This window comes from Piliocolobus tephrosceles, chromosome 12 (assembly GCF_002776525.5).
Source record: "Piliocolobus tephrosceles isolate RC106 chromosome 12, ASM277652v3, whole genome shotgun sequence".
Classification (NCBI taxonomy): domain Eukaryota; kingdom Metazoa; phylum Chordata; class Mammalia; order Primates; family Cercopithecidae; genus Piliocolobus; species Piliocolobus tephrosceles.
Genome location: NC_045445.1, coordinates 19,963,582 through 19,973,348, shown reverse-complemented (window position 1 = coordinate 19,973,348; position 9,767 = coordinate 19,963,582).

The following is a 9,767-nucleotide window of genomic DNA, read 5'->3' as shown; positions in this document are numbered from 1 at the left end:
TTTTTTTAACAGAAATTTGTATTCCCTTTTCCACACCATGATCCTTCACATATGAAATCAAGAAGCTAGCCTGATTTTAAGTGTATTTTTTTCACTATTAACAGATGAATTGATGTTTATTACACATAAATTATACAGATAAGTAAAAATAAGAATTTTAAATGTCCTGTAATTCTAGTACCCATAGGCCACAATTGTATGTTTTGTAAAATCTTTCAGACATTTCTACAAAAAATAGGTTCATACCTATTAAGTTACAATCTACTTTTTTCACTTAAAAATTGAAAATGTCTTCCCAGGTCATTATACTCCGTCATTCTTATTGGCTGCATAATAGTCCATTCTGTGGATGTATCATGGTTTACTTAACCATTTCCCTATCATTGGACAGTTCTTTCCAGGTTTTATGGTTGGCATTTTGTTGTTGCAAATAGTGCTGATCTAATCACCAAGAAATAGCCCAGACTCCCAGATTGAAAAACGTTCTACAGAACGACTGGCCTGTACTCCTAAAAAAAATATATATATATATATGTATGTATGTGTGTGTATATATGTGTGTGTGTGTGTGTGTGTGTGTGTGTGTATATATATATATATATATATATATATATATATATATATATATCCTGAGAAACAAACAAAGGCTAAGGAACTGTTCCAGACTAAAGGTGACTGAAGACACATGACAACTAAAAGTAATGCTTCATCCTGAATTGGATGCCGATTCAGGGTGAGGGGCTATTTTTTTGGGGGGGACTATTGGCTAAATGTAAATATGGATTGAATATTACATAATACTGTGTCAATGTTAGTTTCTTGATTCTAATCATTGTACTGTAGTTATGTAAGAGAATATCCTTATTAGAAAATACTTACTGAAGTATTTAGGAGTAATGAGGTGTCATGTCTACAATTTAACTGGTTCCGGAAAAAATGTGTGTGTATATATGAAAAGATAAAGCAAATGGGGCAAAATGTCACAAGTTGGTGAATTACAATTTTCCAATTTTGCTTAAAAGTTAAACACACCAGCAGAAACAGCAGCTCTTTCCAAGGGAGTCTGAAGAAGGTTCAAAACTAGGGTCAGCAAAATCAAGGAACAGGAATAAGAGGAACAAGCCTCAGGGAGGGCATCAGGATATTTAACTAAAGAGCCATCTGAAGGAAAGAGTACAAACTATTTGGTTCAGATGAGGTAGAGAGAACATTCTTCTTCTCCAGTACTCAGAATGATTCTCAACCTTTTCCACTGAAGTGCACTCAAAATAGAGGAAATTGACCTTCTGCGCTGTTTTCACCCTTAACTTGTGACTGTTTGGTTTTGTTTGTATCTCCTGTCCTCATCTATCTTAGATTCCTTTTTCATTTTGCTGAAGTAACACTTTTCTTTTTTTTCTTATAGGACACATGGGTAATAAACATCTAAAAATAAACAATGTGAGATGAACATTCTTGTACATAGAGCTTGCTGCCCTTGTCTGATTTTTTCCCTTAAGATAAATTTCTAGAACAGAAATTCCCAAGTCAAAGAGTTTTGTTTTGTTTTGTTGTTGTTGTTGTTGTTGTTGTTTTGAGACGGAGTCTCACTTTGTCACCCAGGCTGGAGTGCAGTGTCATGATCTCTGCTCACTGCAGCCTCCGCCTCCCGGGTTCAAGCGATTCTCCTGCCTCAACCTCCTGAGTAGTTGGAACTACAGGCATGTACCACCACGCCTGGCTAATTTTTGTATTTTTAGTAGAGACGAGGTTTCACCATGTTGGTCAGGCTGGTCTCGAACTCCTAACTTCAAATGATCCACCTGCCTTGGCCTCCCAAAGTGCTGGGATTACAGGCGTGAGCCACCATGGCCAGCCACTAAAGTTTTACATATTTTTTAAAGTCCATTGATTCATATCACTAAATGCCCTGCAGAAAGTTTTTACCATGAACACATTACCCAGCTTCAACAATTATGAACTAATTTCCCATCTGGTTTTGTACATTCCTCCCAATCCCCTGTCCCCACACACCATGGTTTATTTTGAAGCTAATTCCAAAGACATGATTTCATCCTCATATATATCATTATATGTCTCTAAGATGCATACTTTTAAAAAATGCAATCACAATACTATTATTGAACACCTCTTCCCCACCAATTTTAAACAATCATCTATGGTTGTCTTCAAACATCCGGTGTTTAAATTTCTCCAATGGTGAATGCTATTAAGTGTTTGCCATTGTTATGGAAATCTCTGCAGATGGTGGGAGGAGCAAATGCATGTTCTTGGAGTTTTGTTTGAAATTGAGGTGAAAATTCACATTATATTTACTATATACATATTATTTGTCATAACATTACAATTTATATATGTAAAGATATGTATGAATATAGGCATATACTACAGGCAATTCTGGTAGACTGTATCAAATCAAATGCTCATTATTCTAGTTTTATACTAACTTAAACTTCCCAAAGACACTTAAGAATATTAGGAGATGCAATCAAAATAACAGATAAAAGACAATTGCTAAATAATCATTAGAAAAAGGTGTCAGGAGGCCCGGCGGGGTGGCTTATGGCTATAATCCCAGCACTTTGGGAGGCCAAGGCAGGTGGATCACTTGAGGTCAGGAGTTCGTGACCAGCCTGGTCAGCATGGTAAAACCCCATCTCTACTAAAAATACAAAAATTAGCCAGGCATGGTGGTGCGTGCCTGTAGTCCCAGCTACCCAGGAGGCTGAGGCAGGAGAATCGCTTGAACCCAGGAGGCGGAGGTTACAGTGACCTGAGGTTGTGCCACTGCACTCCAGCCTGGGCCACAGAGTGAGACTCCATCTCCAAAAAAGAAAAAGAAAAAGATGTCAGGTATTAAACCTTTAAAAGTCCACACACAAAGTGGAAGTAGAAACATTTCTATATCATGTAGTTTTTATAGTTTTATCTAGATTCACCTATTAAAATAAGCTATTTTAAAAGGCTTTTTAATTTCCCTTTTTTTTTTTTTTTTAGATGGAATCTTGCTCTGTTGCCCAGGCTAGAGTGCAGTGGCATGATCTTGGCTCACTGAAACCTCTGCCTCCCAGATTCAAGTGGTTCTTCTGCCTCAGCCTCCCAAGTAGCTGGGATAACAGGCACCTGCCACCATGCCTGGCAAATTTTTGTATTTCTAATGGAGATGGTGTTTCACCATGGTGGCAAGGCTGATGTCAAACTCCTGACCTCAAATGATCCACCAGCCTCGGCCTTCCAAAGTGCTGAGATTACGGGCATGAGCCACTGAGCCCAGCCAAGGCTTTTAAAATTTCTAACAAATGGGCCAGGCACGGTGGCTCACGCCTGTAATCCCAGCACTTTGAGAGGCCGAGGTGGGCAGATCAGCTGAGGTCAGGAGTTCGAGACCAGCCTGGCCAACATGGCGAAACCCCGTGTCTACTAAAAACACAAAACTCAGCTGGGCGTGGTGGCATACACCTGTAATCCCAGCTACTTGAGAGACTGAGGCAGGAGAATCGCTTGAACCCAGGATGCATATGTTGCAGCAAGTCGACTTTGCGCCACTGCACTCCAGCCTGGGCAACAAGAGTGAAACTCCGTTTCTAAATAAATAAATAAATAAATTTCTTTAAAATGGTGGAAAATAGGCATAGTCTTAATTATATAGTACACATAGTCTTTATTAGCATTATATTCATGCAGATATTACTCCTTTAAACTGGTTTCTTATATTATGAAGGTATTTCTAAATATAATCCATGGTGACTTATGTTCAGTGGTATCCATTTGATGTAGCCTGTGGACCTGGCTGTAGTAGATGCTATTGGTGCCCTGCCCGGCTCTCTTCACCAGCTAGCACCCCATCCCACATCTATTTCAAGTGCACCTTACCCCTGCGACCTCTGATTATCTGCCCTTGCTTGATGGGAACCTAGGAAGCTATACTCCCCTTACAGCCAATGAATGATTCTAGGATACAAAATCCCTGGCCCCTGCTTGAAGCAGGACTACTGCAAATGTTTCCCGCTGCGGACACCAAGGCTAAACTGTATCTAAGACCATGTCCTTGCTCAGTTCTCTCCCGTTCCCTATCCCACTTCACGTCCTCCCTCATAAGTTTTAAGTGCACCCCTTCCAAAAATCAGATAACAGAAATATCATGTCAACCAAGGAAGGAATTGTGCTTTTAGTTTAGAAGTTTAAATTTAGGTTGGAGGTCTACTGGTAATGAATTTTTGAGAGAATGTGTTCGTCCCAGTGGCATTGATACAGACTATGAAACTGAGCGCTAGAAATTGAGAAAGAACAGCTTGGGTAACGTGGTGAAACCCCGTCTCTACAAAAATTAGAAAAATTAGCTGGGCGTAAGTGGTGCACACCTGTAGTCCCAGCTACTCGGGGGACTGAGGTGGGAGGATTGCTTGAGCCCGGGAGGTAGAGACTGCAGTGAACCGTGGCTTGAGCCCGGGAGGTAGAGACTGCAGTGAACCGTGATTGTACAGCTGCACTCCAGCCTGGACGACAGAATGAGACCCTCCCAAAACAACAACAACAACAAAGAAGCGGAGCAAGAAAGGGGCTTTGTCTATGTCTGTCAGAAAATAGAACATAAAAACCAATTCCCAGGCAACCACAACTAGATTTCGGTTACCGATTTACTCAGCCCTACTTCGTCTTCCAATTTTAGTAGCAGTCTACCTTCATGAAGCCATCTGCCTCTAGGCTAAAATAGTTCTGGAAATCCTGAGTCTTAGGTGCACTGGAACGGTCTGTCAGTTTTCTGCACCTGGTAGCAGTATCAGCTTACACTGAGAAGCCTGTTTCTAGTATAGTCCTTCCTCCTGAGGCTCTGAGACTATTCTTTTTCATTCTTTCCAGAAGACCGACTCTCTGGCCCAGGGCTGCTGCGCAGGATTTTCCACAATGATGAAAATGCTCTATGTCTGTGCTGTCCGATGCAGTAGCCACTAGCTACAAGTGTCTATTGAACATTTAAAACGTGCCCAGTAGGACTGAGGAACCAAATTTAACATTTTAATTTTAATTAATTTAAACTTAGATTTAAATAAGCATGTGTGTGGCTAGTGGCTGCTATATTGGGCAGCACAGCTCTAATTTTCTAGCAAGGACATTTAGGCCATTGTGAAGAGAAAGCAGAGACCGCCTACTAAAAGGCCAGATTGTTCTGGCTCCTTGCTTATAGTAACCAAAAGTATCCAAATGGAGGCAATGAATGGGTCTACCTGTAACTATTTAGTCTATGATAACAATGGGGGCAAGAACAAGGGAACAGAGAAGGCCTAGCGAAATCTTCAGGGTGTTAGAATCTGTCCTGTACAGTGTAATCAGTTAGAATCTGTCCTGTAGAATCTGTCCTGTACAGTTAGAATCTGTCCTGTACACTATAATCAGTAGCAAACAATAGAAGTATTTTAAACTTAGCAGTCAAATCTTTACAAGTTGATTTGTTAAGTTACTTTGTTAGCCCTTACATGTGAACGTGAGTTTGTCCTACCCTGCTTGAAAAGATAAAATTTCGCTGGGCGCGGTGGCTCACGCCTGTAATCCCAGCACTTTGGGAGGCTGAGGCGGGCGGATCACGAGGTCAGGAGATCGAGACCATCCTGGCTAACACGGTGAAACCCCGTCTCTACTAAAAATACAAAAAATTAGCCGGGCGAGGTGGCGGGCGCCTGTAGTCCCAGCTACTCGGAGGCTGAGGCAGGAGAATGGCGTGAACCCGGAAGGCGGAGCTGGCAGTGAGCCGAGATCGTGCCACTGCACTCCAGCCTGGGCGACAAAGTGAGACTCCGTCTCAAAAAAAAAAGAAAAGATATAATTTCATTATAATATTTTACCTACACAAAATTAACCTAAAGAAAGTTGAACTTTTTTTTTATTTGACAGCTTTCCCTATATTGTGAGCCTGAAATATAAAAGTTTACTATAGAGTTCATAAAGAAAATGAAGCGGCCGGGTGAAGTGGCTCACACCTGTAATCCTAACACTTTGGGAGGCTAAGGCAGGAGGATTGCTTGAGTCCAGGATCTCGAGACCAGCCTGGGCAACAAAGCAAGACCCCATCTCTACAAAAAATATATATATATATATTTTTAAAAGTACCTGGGTGTGGTGGGGCATGCCTGTAGTCCTAGCTACTCAGGAGGCTGAAGTGGGAGGATCACTTGAGCCCAGGAGGTGGAGGCTGCAGTGAGCCATGATCACCCCACTGCATCCCAGCCTGGGTGACAGAGCGAGACCCTCTCTCTCTATATATATATATATACACACACACATATATCTATTAGATATAGATATACACACACATACCTATCATACCTATTTATTTATTTTGAGATGGAGTCTCGCTCTATCATTCAGGCTGGAGTGCAGTGGCACAATCTCAGTTCACTGCAACCTCCACCTGGGTTCAAGCAATTATTCTGCCTTAGTCTGCCAAGTAGCTGGGATTACAGGCAGCACCACCACACCCAGCTAATTTTTGTATTTTTAGTAGAGATGGGGTTTCACCATGTTGGCCAGGCTGGTCTCGAACTCCTGCCCTCAAGTGATCTGCCCGCCTTGGCCTCCCAAAGTGCTGGGATTACAGGCGTGAGCCACCAGCCTGGCCTGTAATCATTATTTCTAATACACGTCCTACCCCCATTTTTGCTTGTGATGCCATTGTGGGTCACAGGATGAGGAAGCAAGCAGCCATCTAGGAGAACGCAAAAGATGGTTTGGGTGTAAGATACTGTAGTAGGGGAAAAAAAAAAAAAAAAAAAAAAAAACCTGTTCTCCTACTCTCTACTCTTACTCAGCACAGAACACATCTGTGACAAGATGTGTTGGGGTTTTCCCCACACACCAAGCTATTCTCCAGCAAACACCAGCTAGATGCCCTATAATTCAGTTCAGTTCCATTCTGACACTACCTGGAGATAGCATCAGATGCCACAAGGTAAGGGCTCAGTCCCACAAGACTGCCCCCATCCCACTTCAGACGCCAGTTGCAAGTCCCAGGTTGTGACCTTTACTTCTGACCAACCAGCTGTAAACTGGGGAGTTCCCATTCAATTAATTTGCTAGGACAGCTTACAGAACTCAGGGAGGCATTACTTAACATTTACCAGGATATTTCAGAGAGTACAAATGAACAGCCACATGGAAGAGATGCACAGGGCAAGGTGTCAGGGAAGGGCATGGAAGCTCCATGCCCTCAACTGGTGCTACCCTCCGGTACCTCCACATGTTCAGGAACCCAGATGCTTATCAAATCTTTCAGTTTTTGTAGAGCTTGATCTCTAGCCCACCCCTCTGCACCTGTCAGGGGTGGGGCTGAAAATTCCAACCCTCTAATCACTTCGTCTTTCAGGTGACCAGCCTTATCTTGAGATTATCTAGGAGCTCTATGCAAAGCCATCTTTTAGCCTAAACTCAGGTATGATCAAAAAGGGCTCATGAGGCCAGGCGCAGTGGCTCAAGGCTATAACCTCAGCACTTTGGGAGGCTGAGGCTGGCAGATCACCTGAGGTCAGGAGTTCGAGACCAACCTGGACAACATGATGAAACCTTGTCTCCACTAGAAATACAAAAATTAGCCCAGCATACTGGCGCACACCTGTAGTCCTATACTTGGGAGGCTGAGGCAGGAGAATTCCATGAGCCCAGGAAGCGGAAGTTGCAGTGAGCCAAGATCGCACCACTGCAACAGAGTGAGACTGGGTGACAGAGTGAGACTGTCTAAAAAATGGGGTGGGGGGGCGGGACTCATGAATAAGAAAAGTCATTCCTATCAGTAGGAAATCCTAAAGGTTTGGGATACTCTGTCAGGAACTAGGGACAAAGACCAAATATGTTTCTCATACTACAGATACCTTGTCAGTTTTATTCTGAATTTGGGGCCTGATCCTGAAAAACATTCTAAAGAGATGTCTGATCAGAATACAGATACCTGAGAACTCCAAGTAGCCATAGCCTTATCTATATTAATAACCAAAGTGACGATGCTTTCTGAAAACCACAAGAGAAGGTAACATAACCTTAAGGATTTTAGCTCCTCTAGAAGTTAGGAACCCTTACTATTGTTTTGTTTGCTGATTCTTCTATAGTTGTCTATAGCAGAAGCACTCAAATGCAGCATGTAAACATGAAAACTAGCAGAATTTTTTTTTTTTTTTTTTTTTTTTTTTTTTTCTTTTTAAGGTTTTAGATTTTTCTTTTTCCCTACACTTCTCGGCAGAATGCAGACCTTTTAAAGAGTACACATTTAAGTTATGGGAGGTAAAACCTCTCAGCTTTCTACGTGGAAAGTGAATTCTGTTGGGGGTGGGTGGTGTGCCCCTGCAGTCCAAGCTACTTAGAAGGCTGAGGTGGGAGGATGGCTTGAGCCAAGGAGTTTGAGACCAGCATGGGCAACACAGCAAGGCCCTGCCTCCAAAGGAAAAAAGAAAAAAAAGACAGTTTTTTTTTTTTTTTTTTTTTTTTAAGGATTGACTAATTGACAGAGTCTCACTCTGTCACCCAGGCTGGAGTGCAGTGGTGTAGTCATAGCTCACTGCAGCCTCGACATCCTGGACTTAGCGATTTTCCTGACTCAGCCTACCAAGTAACTGGGACTATAGGCGTGCACCACCATGCTTCACTAATTTAAAAAAACAACAATTGTTTTGTAGTGACAGGGTCTCTCTATGTTGCCCAGGCTGGTCTGGAACTCCTGGCCTCAAGCGATCTTCTGGCCTCAGCCTCCCAAAGTACTAGGATTACAAGCATGAGCCACTGCACCTGACCAGGAATTTTTTAAATTGATACATAATAGAGGTACATATTTTCGGGGTACATGTCATACTTTTTTTTGTTGTTTTTGAGATAGAGTCTCACTCTGTTGCCTAGGCTGGAGTACAGTGGCAGGGTCATAGCTCACTGCAGCCTCAACCTCCTGAGTTCAAGTGATCCTTCTGCCTGAGCCACCCAAGCAGCTGGGACCACAGGTGCCCACCACCATGCCCGGCTAATTTGTTATTTTCTGCAGAGATGATGTCTTGCTATGTTTCCCAGGCTGCTCTCAAACTCCTGGGCTCAAGCAGTCCTCCCACCTCAGCCTTCGAAAGTGCTGGGATTACAGGTGTGAGCCACTGTGCCTGGCCTTCATGTGATAATTTAATACATTCATATAATTTGTTTTCTTTGGAGGGTTTTTTTTTTTTTTTTTTTTTGGTGGAGTTTTCGCTCTTATCACCCAGGCTGGAGTGCAATGGGGCAATCTCGGCTCACTGCAACCTCTGCCTCCCAGGTTCAAGCGATTCTCATGCCTCAGCCTCCCGAGTAGCTGGGATTACAGGTACCCACCACCACGCCCAGCTAATTTTTTGTATTTTGAGATGGGGTTTCACCATGTTGGCCAAGCTGGTCTCAAACTCCTGACCTCAGGTGATCCACCCACCTCAGCCTCCCAAAGTGCTGGGATTTCAGGCGTGAGCCACCGTGCCTGGCCCATTCATATAATTTGTAAAGATCAAATCAGTGTAATTGGTATATCCACCACCTTAGAAAATAAATTCTTTATTGTCTTACATTGAGAAAAAACTGTATATTCAATGCAGTCTCAATATTTTTATTGATGAGCTACTAGTTTTCTTCATTGTACATATGTTTCTCTTTTTCTAAAAGAATTTATTTAATATACCTCAATATATACACATTTAAATATACGAATTTCAACATACACATACTAAATAATGATAGGGTGCATTAATTAAGCTTTTAACCTTAGTTTTAAAAATACA